The sequence below is a fragment of the Macaca thibetana genome, chromosome 7 (assembly GCF_024542745.1).
Source record: "Macaca thibetana thibetana isolate TM-01 chromosome 7, ASM2454274v1, whole genome shotgun sequence".
Taxonomy (NCBI): domain Eukaryota; kingdom Metazoa; phylum Chordata; class Mammalia; order Primates; family Cercopithecidae; genus Macaca; species Macaca thibetana.
Window position 1 is genome coordinate 103666896 of NC_065584.1, and position 14595 is coordinate 103681490.

General features: G+C 34.6%; 1 long non-coding RNA gene across 1 annotated transcript in view; it reads left to right on the forward strand.

The window, feature by feature from the left end:
* Nucleotides 1-3884: 3884 nt before the first annotated feature.
* The window catches only part of LOC126959741 (uncharacterized), a 58182-nt gene continuing 47471 nt past the window's right edge, over nucleotides 3885-14595 (forward strand). The window contains exon 1 of the long non-coding RNA XR_007727644.1: nucleotides 3885-3954. This is a non-coding gene — a long non-coding RNA (uncharacterized LOC126959741). The remainder of the gene's footprint in view (nucleotides 3955-14595) is intronic.

The following is a 14595-nucleotide window of genomic DNA, read 5'->3' on the forward strand; positions in this document are numbered from 1 at the left end:
TCATTATCTACAGAATTTTATCTTTGCAATTACTTTTCCTTCCAATACATAAAGGCTGCTGGTCCTTTATCATCTGGTTTGCTTTGTTTCTGACATGATGCCTACATTCATTTTTATTTTTGTTTTCCTACACATAATATGGTGTTTCCCCCTCCTAGCTGTTTTTATTTTCTTTTTATTACTGACTTAAGACATTTGGTAATGATTTGCTTTGGTGTCACATTTTTTTTCATTTTTCTTCCTCAGGATTTGTCAGGCTTCTTGAATAAAGAAATACATACTTTTCACAGATTTGAAATTTTTAAATAATTTCTCTAATATTTTCCTGTTCATTCTGCTGCTTTTCTAAGAATCCAATTAAGCATGTTAGACCTCAATAATGTCTGCAGTTCACTGCTGTTGTGTCCAGTTTTTCAGTGTTTCTTCCCTCTGTGCACTTCAGTTTACTCTGTTCTGTTTTCAAGTAGACTGGTCTTTTTCTCTGCAGTGTTTATTTTTTGCTAATTCCATCTCTTGCTGAACTTTTAATTTCAGATAACATTTTTAAGTTCTGGAGTTTTAACAAAAATGTTGTTCACTTGTTTACTCAAAATTTCCTTCTTATTCTCCTCTTAATTTTTGAACATATAACAGCATTTTAAAAGTGCTTACATGCTATTTCAATCATCAGTTGTGTTTAAATCCGTTTCTGTTGACTGATTTTTCCTCTGGTAATAATAGTTCACATTTCCCTGCCTCTTCACTCATCCAATATTTTTTATTTGATGTCTAGTATTATGAATGTTACGTTGTTGAGTATTTGGATTTTGTCGTCTACCTTTAAAGAGCATTGCAGTTTGTTTTGACAGTTAAATTTCTTGTGGATCAGCTTGTCCTTTCCAAGGCTTGCGTTTAACCTTTGTTAATGTGGATTTGGATTAGCTTTTGTTCCAAGGCGAGTTTAGTCTCACTGCTTCAGTAACCTACTTGAATCTCTACTGAATGTGTTCAGAATTCAATGTCTCTCACTGTATTCATCAGTTTTCAAACTGCTATAAAGAAATACCCAAGACTGGGTAATTTATAAAGGAAAGAGGTTTTAATTGACTCACAGTTTCACACAGCTGGGGAGGTCTCAGGAAACTTACAACCGTGGCAGAAGGCAAAAGGGGAGCAGGCACCTTCTTTACAAGGCGGCAGGAAAAGAGAATGCAAGCAAAGGAGGAACTGTCAAACACTCATACATACACCCAACAGATCTCGTGAAAACTCACTGGCTGTCATGAGATCGGCATGGAGGAATCCACCCCCATGATCTAATCACCCCTCCCTCCCCTATCAGGTCCCTCAACACAGTTTGGGAAGAGAGTTGGGTGGGGACACAGGGCCAACCCATATCACTCACTGTGGCTATTAGAAACTTCAATGTCTCCCAGCCCTGTAAGAAATCTGGAAATTGTTAGCACATAGTTTTCTGGCAATTGTTCTTTTTAGGTTTCATAGAAGATTACTCTTTCCCTGTAGAGAATAATATTTAGCCAGAGACTCAAAAGGGCCCCTGCAGTTTTCTGTAGCTCTCCCTATGAGTAATAACTTGCTCTCTGGTGCTTTACTTTCACCTATTCTAGTTACCCCCGGCTTCACAAGATTTTTTCTCTGTCTTCTCTTGTCAGCAAAACCTTCAGGCTCTGATTAAATTTCCTCTTCCTTTGCTATGGTCAAGAAATGGACTCTAGGCAGAAAACTGGGATAATTATTTAGACCTGCTCCTTAATCTCCATTTTCTTAGGGATCACAGTTTTATCCTACCTGTTGTCCAATGTCTGAAAAATATATGTGTGTATAGATGCATGTATGTATGCATATGTATGCAGTGTGCCATTTTAAGTTTTTTCTCATTGCCATCTGTGTGTATTTTAAAAGATATTTTCTGAGTGGTTCCAGTAGGAATTACAATTAACATCACAAATGCGCAACAAATTAATCTGAATGATACAAATATAGATTCAAAGTTTTGATAAAAACTATGCTTGTATACAGCTCCTCCTTCCCCCTAATTTATGTTATTTTTGTGGCAAGTTGCATCTTTATATAGGATGTATCCATTAACATAGATTTATATTGTTTTATGCATTTAAATCATATAAAAAATAAAGCTATCAAAAACTAAAAATACAATAATGTCAGCTTTTATCCTTATGTGATTATCTTTACCAATATTTATCGTTTATGCATATAGCTTTGATTTTCTGTCTGATATTCTTTAATTTAAGCCAAAGTACTCTAATTAGGATTTCTTGCAGGGCAGATCTACCAGCAATGAACTCCTTTAGCTTTTGTTTATCTGAGAATAAGATTTTTGAATGTGTAGATAGTTTTTTATCAAATTTTAGAGTTTCTTCAAATATTCTTTTCTCTCCTATTTCCCTTTCATCTCCTTCTGGGATTCTCATTATGTGTATGTTTTTATGCCTAATGGTGTCCAGAAAATTCTTAGGCTCGGTTCATTTTTCTTCATTTCTATTTTTCTTCTGTTCCTCAGACTGAGTATTTTAAATTGTTCTACCCTCATTTTCTCTGATTATCTTTTCTGTTTGCTCTAATCTGCTATTAGTATCCTTTAGTGAGTTTTTACTTCAGTTATTATATCTTCAGCTTTAAAATTTCTGTTTTTTTATAATTTCTATCTCTTTGTATTTTTTATTTATTCGTATGTAATTATTCCGGTTTCCTTTAGCTCTTTAAGGTGTTGAATTACAGTTATTTTTCTAGTAAATTAATGCCCACTTTCTCAGGAATCATTCCTATAAATTTCTTCTGTGAATAGACAACACTTTCTTGTTTTGTTTCATGCTTCGTCATTTTTGTTGAAAACAGACATTTTTAATATTAGAGTGTGATAACTCTGGAAATCAGACTTTTCCCCTTCCTCTGCAATTGTATTAGTTGCTTGTTGTAGGCTGTAGCCATTTGTTTAATAATTTTGCAGAACTAATTTTGTATTGTATATTCTTCTTCATGTGTGATCTCCAAAGTCTCTGTTCATTTAGTTTGTATTCAGCAAGTATTTTGGCAGATACTTCCTTACATGCCAGGAACGTCAACCTTCAAAATAAGAAAATAATTGACAAAAAAAGAGGAGGAAACATAAATTTTGATAATAATAATACATTTATCCTGGCCTTTGCAAGATAGGAACAGCTCAGCCTTCCAACATCAGATTAATTTCACTTTATTCTGCAAAAAGAATGTACTATTCTCTGACTTCTGTCTTCCATGTTTTGAAGCTTATGTTTGAAGCTATTACTTTGTGTTAATGATTCTTAGTTCACAATCTTAAAAACAAAACAGACTGCAAATCTTTGTCTTTTATGGCAAAGAAAGAAACAAGTGGTGTTGTATTTATTACCCTTTCAAAAGGGTACTATTTGCAGATTGGCTATGTGCCGGGTCACTCCTTCGATGTTTAGCCTTAGTTTTCACTTCCTGCTTGTTCCAAGCCTAGAGATTAGCCCTAAGTGAAAGCTTAGGGTTTTCCCAGGTTTTTTCTGAGCACGTATCATGTCATGGACATATGTGCACCTTTCTAAATCCTTCGGTTTACACAGGTGTCTTTGAGTAGCCTACCTTCCCAAAGAATCTCTCTTCTGAGGTTTTTCACTCATGCTTTGGGTATTCTCCTGTATGCTTCAGCCATAATCTTTTGCCCCAGGTGACTGTGGCTTGTTCAGTTGATTTACAGTGTTCTCAAGGATTGCATGCTGTTTTTCCACCCTGTGTGAGTTCCAGATTAGACAAAACAATCACAAGCAACTTGTGTCAGTTCTTCCAGCAGCCCCCAGACAGATTAGAACAAACAAAATTCTTTCCAAATGAGGTGTGTAATACTCCCTCCAGAATCAGGAAATGAGGTTCTGGGAAAGTGGGCTGCTGTCTTCAAAATCACTGCCAAACTGGAGAAGGGGTAGAGCAAGGGTAAGTAAAAATGCTACGTAACTTTTCTACGATTTTTAAATGGCCTTTTTCTTGATTCAGCATTTGCTTGGTTATTATAATTCTTTTATTGATTTCCAGGGTTCTGACAGTTGATTCCGACAATTTTGCTTGATTTTTCTGTTTCTGTTTGAAGAATAAATTGTTAGAGTTGCCTACTCCCCCACTTTTGCTGACATCATCTCTATTTTTAATTATTTGTTTTCTGGACATTATAGTAGACAACAAAAGAGAAATAGAGATGAAATACAGAACAAAATCCCTGCAATTCTTTCCTGCTCCCGGAATGCACTTTGCAATGGGCAACAACATGAACTTTTACAAATTCAAAGGTGAAATCCAGGTAAAGGTGTCCTGAAGGGATTTGTGGTCATGCTGTTGCTAGACTTGAGTACTTTCGTTCCTTTTACATATCTCCATTCTAATGAGAAGACCCTACCTTTTCATAATTAGTGTGCCAATCTTAGCAACAGAAAGAAGACTAAAAGTAATTTTGTCCCTGCAGTGTAGCAATGTGCCCAATAAATGTATTTGTTTGGATCCTCAGACAATTAATTTTGGCATTATGTGTTCATTATTCATCCATTGATTAATTTACTCAATATATAAACTCTCTCTCTATATATATATATATATATAATCTATATATATTTGTATATATGTATCTACATGTGACTAGGGGCTGTTGCATTGGACAGCATAGATCTAGCTGGTTTCTTGAGCTGTTATTTTGGGCATTACCAAGTGGTACAGTGAGAAAAATTAGTGTTTTATACTTAAAATAATTTGTTTCTATACTATACTACATATGATACAATCTGTAGTGTAAACTGCACAGTTCTTGAACACACACACATATATATATGTGTTGTCATTTAAGTGTATATCATTTTATTCATTAGTGGTATGCATAAATGGAAAAAAAAATCCCTGACCTCATGGAGCTTATACTTTAGTGGTGGAAGAATTTTTAAAGTATGTAAATAAATAGACTTAATAATTGCATATTACAAATATATATTATATAATATGCAAATATAGGCTATATAGAATTTTAGTTTTTAAACCATATAGTAAGGTTAGAAGATTTTGGTAGTGATGCCAATGAGAAAGGGTTATAATTTTAAGAGAATGATGAGATTAATCTTTATGGAGAGGTGACGTTTAAGAAATATATCAAATATGGTAAAGGAAGTAAGCAAAGAGTGGTTCAGATAAAGATTCAGTCAATGCAAAGGCTTCAAAGTGGGACTTGACATACGAACCACAAGAAAGGTATTGTGTGGAGTGAGCAAGGAGAGGCATAGTGAGAAATAATCAGAAGGATTTTTAGAAGCCAGATGCTGTTGGCCACTATGAGTCATTTTAAAGACCTTAGCTATCTCACACTTCACACTTTGGTTAAGTGATCTCTCACTCAGGAATCATTAGAATATTTTGAAAAAGGAAGTGATATGATTTGACTTAGATTTTAAAAGAATCGTTATAGCTACTGAGTCAAGAATAATCTCTGGGGTAAAAAGGACATAAACATGAATTTTCTGTATCTCCTTCCCACTAAATTATCCCGTCACCTTGTCCTGCTGCACCTTTCCGGGGTTTCTAAAGAGGAATTACATGCCGTGATATGACATATTTAAGTTTTATATCCAATTCTCCTAAATTCTGATCAACAAGTTCTATTGGTCTAGTTTTCAAGACAGTGAACATCAATGTCATTTTATGGCCTATTGTCTTCCCAGTCCAGCATGGACAAGATTCATTGTCCTTTTCCTTGATGCAGTCCGATTCACAGTGTCTCTGCACTTCCAGTGCCTATTTTCATTATTAGTTACGATTCTTTCACTTGCAAAACAACTTAATAAAGAATTGTTTTATATTTACAGTCATATTTCACCAAAACCAAGGGCAGAAATGAAGCCAAGCTCCGGAGAGTGCTGGAATCCGTAAAGCCACTGGGAATGCACCCAATCTTTTAAGAAAGTGAATATGATTGACCCAGCTTGCATCAGGTCTATCTTGATTAATCAGTTGTGTCCAACTGGACAGTCACATTGTACGAGGGTAGCCATAAGGGGCCCCCTTGTGGAAGGAGGTGAGATATTTTCAGAAAACATAAAATGGTTCAAGAACTGTGCAGTTTATACTATAGATTATATCATATATAGTATAGTATAGAAACAACTTATTTTAAGTATAAAATATTAATATTTCTGACTGTACCACTTGGTAAATGCCCAAAATAACAGCTCAAGAAACAGCTAGATCTGTGCTGTCCAATGCAATACTCCCTAGCCACATGTAGCTATTGAACACACTTGAGATGAGACTAGTCCAAATCAAGATGGACAAATAGTACAAAATACACATTTGATTATGAAGACCAAGTACAAAAACAGAACATAAAATGTCTCAATATTTTTTATTAACTACATGTCTGGATACACTGCATAAAATAAAATGTATCCTTGATATATATATACATATAATTTTTTTACTTTTTTAATGTGGCTACTAGAACATTTAAAATTACATATTTGACTCACATTATATTTCCATTGGACAACACTGAGCTAGATTCATAATACATTTTAACACTCAATGAACAGCATATAAAATATATGCAAATATGTTGAGATGTATACATGATATATAAGTCAATGCTCTTTTAAGTTTCCCTTGGAATCCCTTAATCATATTCATGCATTTGTCTCCAGCTTCTGTGAACTTTGCTTCTAATGACTTGTATCTGCAATGCTCTTCACATAACTTCCTCTTGGCTAGGAGAGCCACCTTTTCCTGCATGCCTTAGAGCTCACACCCCTCCGGGGCAGATTGTAGCCAGTGACTGACTTATAGATCAAGAATGCCCAGCTCCTGTGCTTTGAGTTTTGATGAACTGTGAGGTGCAAACTATACTCCAGAGTTCCCCACAGGATCAGCTAGAGATTAGACTTTGCCTGAAATCGCACCCTTGTTAACTTCTTCCCCTTCCCTGTCTTACTTTCTCAATTCTTTTACCACTTTATCCTGGGAGTGGTACCTTAAACTATTTAGGTTGGTGCAGAAATAATTGTGGTTTTTGCCACTAACAGTGAAGGCAAAACTCCAATTACTTTTGCAACAACCCAGTACTTGCACATGAATCTTTATCTCAGGCTTTGCTTCTGGAGAACTAAAACAGGCACTTGGTAATTTTCTTTAAGTGGCAGCTTGGACAGATTTTTGTAATAAGGCTATGATTCCTGATGAGCCATATTCTCTCCCATGCTGCAAAGAGTGTTTCCTCGGAGGCACAGAGTCCACAGAAATCTACAAATGCAGAGTTTTAATCAATATCTCAGTTTTCAAAGAAGGAAAAATAATAAATGGATATGGCACTGAAGGACAGTGTGTAATTGTGAAAGTCTTTTCTTTGGTTACTGATAAAAGTAATTTTATTCCAGAGAAGACCAAATTTATCTCAAAAATCTCCTTTGGCTCAGAGGAGAGTATGTTTGGATTGTTCCTTAAAAGTCATGTGGAGACATGTATAAGGCATGAGTGGTGTGCAATGGTACATCTTTGAGCAATTAGCTAAGTACCCTAGGACTTGCCAGGACTATCTGTCAGATTAAATATGGAACAATGCCCAGCTTCAACTCTGGCAAAAATAAAACAAAGAAAAAAAAAAAAAACACACACACACACAAAGAGGTTAAAAACAATGTAATAAACCATGCTAAACTAAGTACAAAAAAATGGAAAGTATTGAAAAAGAATAAACTTTAGTAAAGAGGCTGAAGGGCAAAAAGAAAAAAATACAACAAATATTAAAAGTCTATTTCTTTTCCCATGTTAAAGAAAATGTTATTTGACATGAAGATCACATTTTTTATTTGCACTTAACACTGGTCTGTGTTATCTTAATACAATAAGGGAGCCACATATTTATTCCTATTTGCTGTAAATGTATATTTTCCATGAGAAATATCTCTCTAAAATTCTGTTAATATGTGTCCTTTTTCCAATTTTGTCATTGACTAATCTTCCATTTTGTAATTTTGGTTACATCAGGGTATCAAAGATGTTGGTTTTAAAAACTGAGAGAAAAAAAGAGACAAAATATCAGTGATTTCAGGATATGTTTGAAAAGTTGCCTTCTTCCATACACAAAGCTGACACATAAAAAGATAAGGGAAGGTTGAATTTGTTCTGGCTTACAGAAAGCCCAAGGTATTGTAGTCAGAATTGAAGAAGTAGGCAAATATGTTTGCCTAAAAATGAAAAATGCTTTTTTTAAATAACAGCAAATATTTGCCTTCAGTTGAGAGCAAATCGATGTCACTCATCTCTGAAGGAGTGTTGGTTGTATTGGAAATATCAGGACCTACGATGCCACCTCTGTTATTCCTCAGCTCAGCAGCAACATCCTACCAGAGCGTAGACTTGTATGGACTGAGTGAGAGGCTGTGGCTTGTTTCGAGTAGAGTAATAGAGTTCAAATACACTGATAATTGGGAAAAACAGACCCAGTGAAGGAATTGGGATAGTTTTCCAATGGAGAAAAAAGTGGATTTTATTCATAAGAAAGTAGTAAATGGGTAAATTTGCCCAATATAGTTAGCAAGGCAATATCACAAATAAATTTATTTAGAAAAAGATGGGGGAAAGTGCTCAAGGAAGCTTAACGTGTGTCCTTAAACCACCAGGAATAATTTTGCTGGTCTTACTTGCAATTACATTGTTTTCTCTACTCTTTCCTTAGTTATTTGCCATGTTGGCAAAACTCACTTTGAATATTCTTATATGTTAAACATCAATGATTTTGTTAGTGATGTAATCTACGGCCAAGCACAGAGTTGTACATAGAATGAGAGAATAGAATAATAAAATCTGCTTTTATTACTACTTTTCAATAAGAAATACTTATCTGTTCAAGCTGCCCCAGTAGAAATAAAAATTATATCTAAGAATTTGGTTCTTATAACCATTGGGTATTTAAATATTTATATTTAAAGTTGAGTTTCACTCAGTCTTAAGGATAGAATTGGCTGCTATTTTTTATTTTTAATCTCTTCTATTAATTAACCTTGTATGCATATGTCTACCATAAGATTTCTGAATCCTTGCATAGTATGCTAAAATGTAATGGGTTACAGTAGACACACAAAGTAATAGTGGTAATAGTGACTTCAACTACAGCCATGAATGAGCTGTTTAGTATAAGCAATTTTTCCAGATACCTGAAGTTTAGTTCAAGTATCCAACATTTTAATTGTAATAATCTTGCTTAGATGTATTTCAAAAATATAGATATTTCTTTCATTTATCCTTGGGCAAAAAGAATCAATGAAATTTCACTTTTACTTCATTATTCAGAATTTTCTTTATATATCTTAATTAATATCCTAGGAGCCATCGAGGGATGAAGGATTGTTTGCCTTTACAACAAAATACCCAGAACTGTTACGCATTTTTGTTTTGTGGCTTTTGTGTGTGCATGTGTTTGCATGTATACATGTGTGTGTGCATGTGCGTCTTATACTATGTCTCCCTCCATTTATTAGCTATTGTGAGTTATGAAATCAGATATTTGAGGGCAAAGAGTATATTCTAGAGAAATACAAACATAGAAAAACATTAAATTTCTTGTTTCCCTAAAAATTTTTTGACATTAAAAAATAAATATTCTCTAAACCTTAGTTTCCTCATTATAAAGTGGACATATAACTATAGTCATCTTATAGGGTTTGTAGGAGGACAAAATAAGAAATTATACATAAGTATCAAAGAAGGGGTAGTGGTCATTACTATTCCTAATGTTGCTGTCATTATTATTATTATTATTATTATTACTAGAGTGCTGGTCCTTTGAAGGAGAATCTAAGAACAATGCAAAGAATTAAGTATTAGCATATCAAAGCATGCATGAACCAGGGACATTGTGCTTGGTGGTTAGATTCACTTTCTTCTTGATTACTAGTTTTGGTCTGTGTTTAAGTTGATGGATGCTCCGGAAAGTGATCCCTGGATAAATGAGTTGTATCAGTATTACGTAAAGGATATTGAGACCCTGATGCTAAAAAACCACTTATGGCTCTTTGAACTGAGAAAAAGAGGCACTATTTCAAATATGGAAGCTGCCTTGGTAAGAGACATTTTAGTGCTTGAGTAGAAAACTACCTATGTGAAGTACCTTTGCAATTCTTTCATTCATTTAGTTAATGTATATTTATTGAGTGTTAGTTCTGTCCTGTTCTAGGTTCAGAGAACTATGAACCAAATAGGTGGAGTCTATCTTTATGAAGATTGTCTGTCCTTATGTTTTTTTTATGGAGGGAGATATACTAGGTAAGGGAGTGCAGGGATGATGAAGCAACATTTTCCGTAAGACATGCACAACATCTTACAGGTTTCAGATATTTCCTCACATAGCCAGGAGGAACTGGGCACATGGCATGAACTTCAACACATGCTCATTTGAAGGGAGCCTCATCAAGTGTCTCAAACTCAGAGAAGGAATAAGAAGTATATTAATTATTATGCTTGAAGCTGTGTAACTTCTGGTTTGTGCCACATGTTTAGCAAATTGACCTTTTAGAGATATGAAATTCATTTTCCTCATCTACAGATTATAAACAATTATACTTAAATTTAGATTAGAGATGCAAGAGATATTCCTACTCTTCAACCAGAATGTGAGAATGTGAGGGCATGAATTCTTATTTACTGCTTTATTCCCATTACACTGAATAGGACCTGATACCTAGAAAATTCTCAATTTTTTTTTTAATGAATGGATGATTTAAAAATATAAAGTCGTTAGGTAAATTCCAAGAATTAATATTATTGATATTATCATTACTACACTTAAAGTATTATTGTTTACACATGAAATTAATCTTTAAAAGTTCTATATGAAATTTTCCACTTGAATAAATTTAATTCAACTCACAACCACGTTTGAGTCTATATGGATCAGATATCCTATTTTGATACAGATACAAAAGCAAACAGGAAATACAATGCCTCTGCCTGCATTATAGTTGTATTATAATAGAGCTTACAAAATATTTCCATTATTTTTCCAATAGAAAGACATTCTCATCGAGAAATCTCACAGCTTACTGAACTGAATTTTATAAGGTTGATCAATAAGCAAATGGCACTGAGATTTCTCACTTTCCAGTTAATATTGAAACAGAAGTTATTAGAGAAAATGGAGACATTCCTCTTTTTTTCTTTTGACCATCCATTTATATATTTTTTAATTTTTTTATTTTATTTTAAGTTTGGGGTATGTGCACAGGATGTGCAGGTTTGTTACATAGGTAAACATGTGCAATGGTGGTTTGCTGCACAGATAATCCCATTACTTAGGGATTAAGCCCAGCAGCCATTAGTTATTCTTTCTGGGGCTTGCCCTCCCATCACCCACATCCCCGAGAGGCCCCAGTGTGTGTTGTTCCCCCTGATGTGTCCATGTGTTCTCAAAGTTCAACTCCCACTTGTAAGTGAGAACATGTGGTGTTTGGCTTTCTGTTCCTGCATTAGTTTGCTGAGGATAATGGCTTCCAACTCCATTCGTGTCTGTGCAAATGACATAATCTCCTTCCGTTTTATGACTGCATAGTGTTCCATGGTGTATATGTACCACATTTTCTTTCTCCAATATATCATCGATGGGCATTTAGGTTGATTCCATGTCTTTGCTATTGTGAATAGTGCTGCCATGAACATAAACATGCATGTATCTTTACAATAGAAGGATGTATATGATACAGATACATCTATATAATATACATCTATATAATGTATTATATAATACATAATACATCTATATAATAGAATGATTTATATGCCTCTGGGTAATGGGATTGCTCGGTCAAATGTTATTTCTGCCTCTGTCTTTGAGGAATCACCACACTGTCTTCCAAAGTGTTTTAACTAATTTACATTCCACCAACAGTGTAAAAGCACTTCTTTTTTTTCTGCAATCTTGCCAGCATCTGTTGTTTTTTAACTTTTTGATAATACCCATTCTAACTGATGTGAGATGATATCTCATTGTGGTTTTGATTTCCATTTATCTAATGATCAGTGATGTTGAGCTATTTTTCATATGTTTGTTAGCCACATGTATGTCTTTTTATTTACTTTTTTTATTTTTATATGTTATTGAGGAACAGGTGGTATTTGATTATATGAGTAAGTTCTTTGGTGGTGATTTGTGAGATTTTGGTGCACCCATCACCCAAGCAGTATGCACTGCACCCTGTTTGTAGTCTTTTATCTCTCACCCCCTTCCCACCCTTTTCCCCTGAGTCTCCAAAGTCCATTGTGTCATTTTTATGTTTTTGCATCCTCATAGCTTAACTTCCGCTTATGAATGTGAACATATGATGTTTGGTTTTCCATTCCTGAGCTACTTCACTTCGAAACATAATCCCCAATCTCCTCCAGGTTGCTGTGAATGCCATTAATTCATTCGTTTTTATGACTGAGTAGTATTCCATCATGTATATAAACCACAGTTTCTTTATCCACTTATCAATTGATGGGCATTTGAGTTGGGTCCACATTTTTGCAATTGCAAATTGTGCTGCTATAAGCATGCAAGTGCAAGTATCTTTTTTGTATAATGACTTCTTTTCCTCTGGGTAGATTACCAGTAGTGGGATTGCTGGATCAAATGGTAGCTCTACTTTTAGTTCTTTAAGGAATTTTCACACTGTTTTTCATAGTGATTGTACTAGTTTACATTCCCACCAGCAGTGTAGAAGTGTTCCCTGTTCACCACATCCATGCCAACATCTACTATTTTTTTGATTTTTTGATTATGACCATTCTTGCAGGAGTAAAGTGACATCGTATTGTGGTTTTGATTTGCACTTCCCTGATCATTAGTCATGTTGAGCATTTTTTCCTATTTGTTGGCCATTTGCATATCTTCTTTTGAGAATTGTTTATTCATGTCCTTAGCCCACATTTTTATGGGATTGTTTGTTTTTTCTTGTTGATTTGAGTTCATTGTAGATTCTGGATATTAGTCCTTTGATGTAAGGACTGTTAGATGTACAGATCGTGAAGATTTTTTCCTACTCTGTGGGTTGTCTGTTTACTCTGCTACTGTTCCTTTTGCCATGCAAAAGCTCTTTAGTTTAACTAAGTCCCAGCAATTTATCTTTGTTATTATTGCATTTGTGTTTGTGTTCTTGGTCATAAAATCCTTCCCTAAACCAATGTCTATAAGAGTTTTTCCAATGTTATCTTCTAGAATTTTAATTTTTAGGTCTTAGATTTAAGCCCTTAATCAATCTTGAGTTGATTTGTGTATAAGGTGACAGATGAGGATCCAGTTTCATTCTCCTACGTGTGGCTAGCCAATTGTCCCAGCACCATTTGTTGAAAAGAGTGTCTTTCCCCATTTTATGTTTTTGTTTGCTTTGTTGATGACCAGTTAGTTGTAAGTATCTGGGTTCATTTCTGGGTTCTCTACTCTGTCTCATTAGTCTATGTGCCTATTTTTATACCAGTACCATGCTGTCTTGGTAACTATGGCCTTATAGTATAGTTTGAAATCAGGTAGTGGGATGCCTCCAGATTTGTTCTCTTTGCTTAGTCTTGCTTTGCTTGCTTTGGCTATTTGGACTCTTTTTTGGTTCCATATGAATTTTAGATTTTTTTTTACTAATTTTGTGAAGAATGATGGTGGTATCTTGATGGGTATTGCACTGAATTTGTAGATTGCTTTTGGTAGTATGGTCATTTTCACAATATTGATTCTACCCATCCATGAGAATGGGATGTGTTTCCATTTGTTTGTGTTATATATGATTTATTTCAGCAATGTCTCACAGTTTTCCTTGTAGAGGTCTTTGACTTCCTTGGTTAGGCATATTCCTAAGTTTTTTCATTTTTGTTTTTTGTTTTTGTTTGGCAACTATTGTAAAAGGGGTTGAGTTCTTGATTTAATTTTCAGCTTGGTAACTGTTGGTGTATAGAAGAGATACTGATTTGTGTACATTAATTTTGTATCTGGAAACTTTGCTGAATTCTTTTATCAGTTCTAAGAGCTTTCTGAAGGAGTCTTTAGGGTTTTCTAGGTAAACAATCATATCATCAGCAAACAGCAAAAGTTTGACTCCCTCTTTACCAATTTGGATGCCCTTTATTTCTTTCTCTTATCTAATTTCTCTGGCTAGGATGTCCAGTACTATGTTGAAGAGGAGTGATGAGAGTGGCCATCATTGACTTGTTCCAGTTCTCAGAGGGAATGCTTTCAACTTTTCCCCATTCAGCATTATATTGGCTGTGGGTTTGTCATAAATGGCTTTTGTTATATTGAGGTATGTCCCTCGTATATCAATTTTGCTGAGAGTTTTAATCATAAAGGGATGCCGGATTTTGTCAAATGCTTTTTCTGCATCTATCAAGATGATCATGTGCTTTTTGGTTTTATTTCTGTTTATGTGGTATATCACATTTATTGACTTGCCTATGTGAAACCATCCATGTATCCTTTGAATGAAACCCACTTGTCATGGTGAATTATCTTTTTGATATGTTGTTGGATTCAGTTAACTAGTATTTTGTTGAGGATTTTAGCATCTGTGTTCATCAGGGATATTGGTCTGTAGT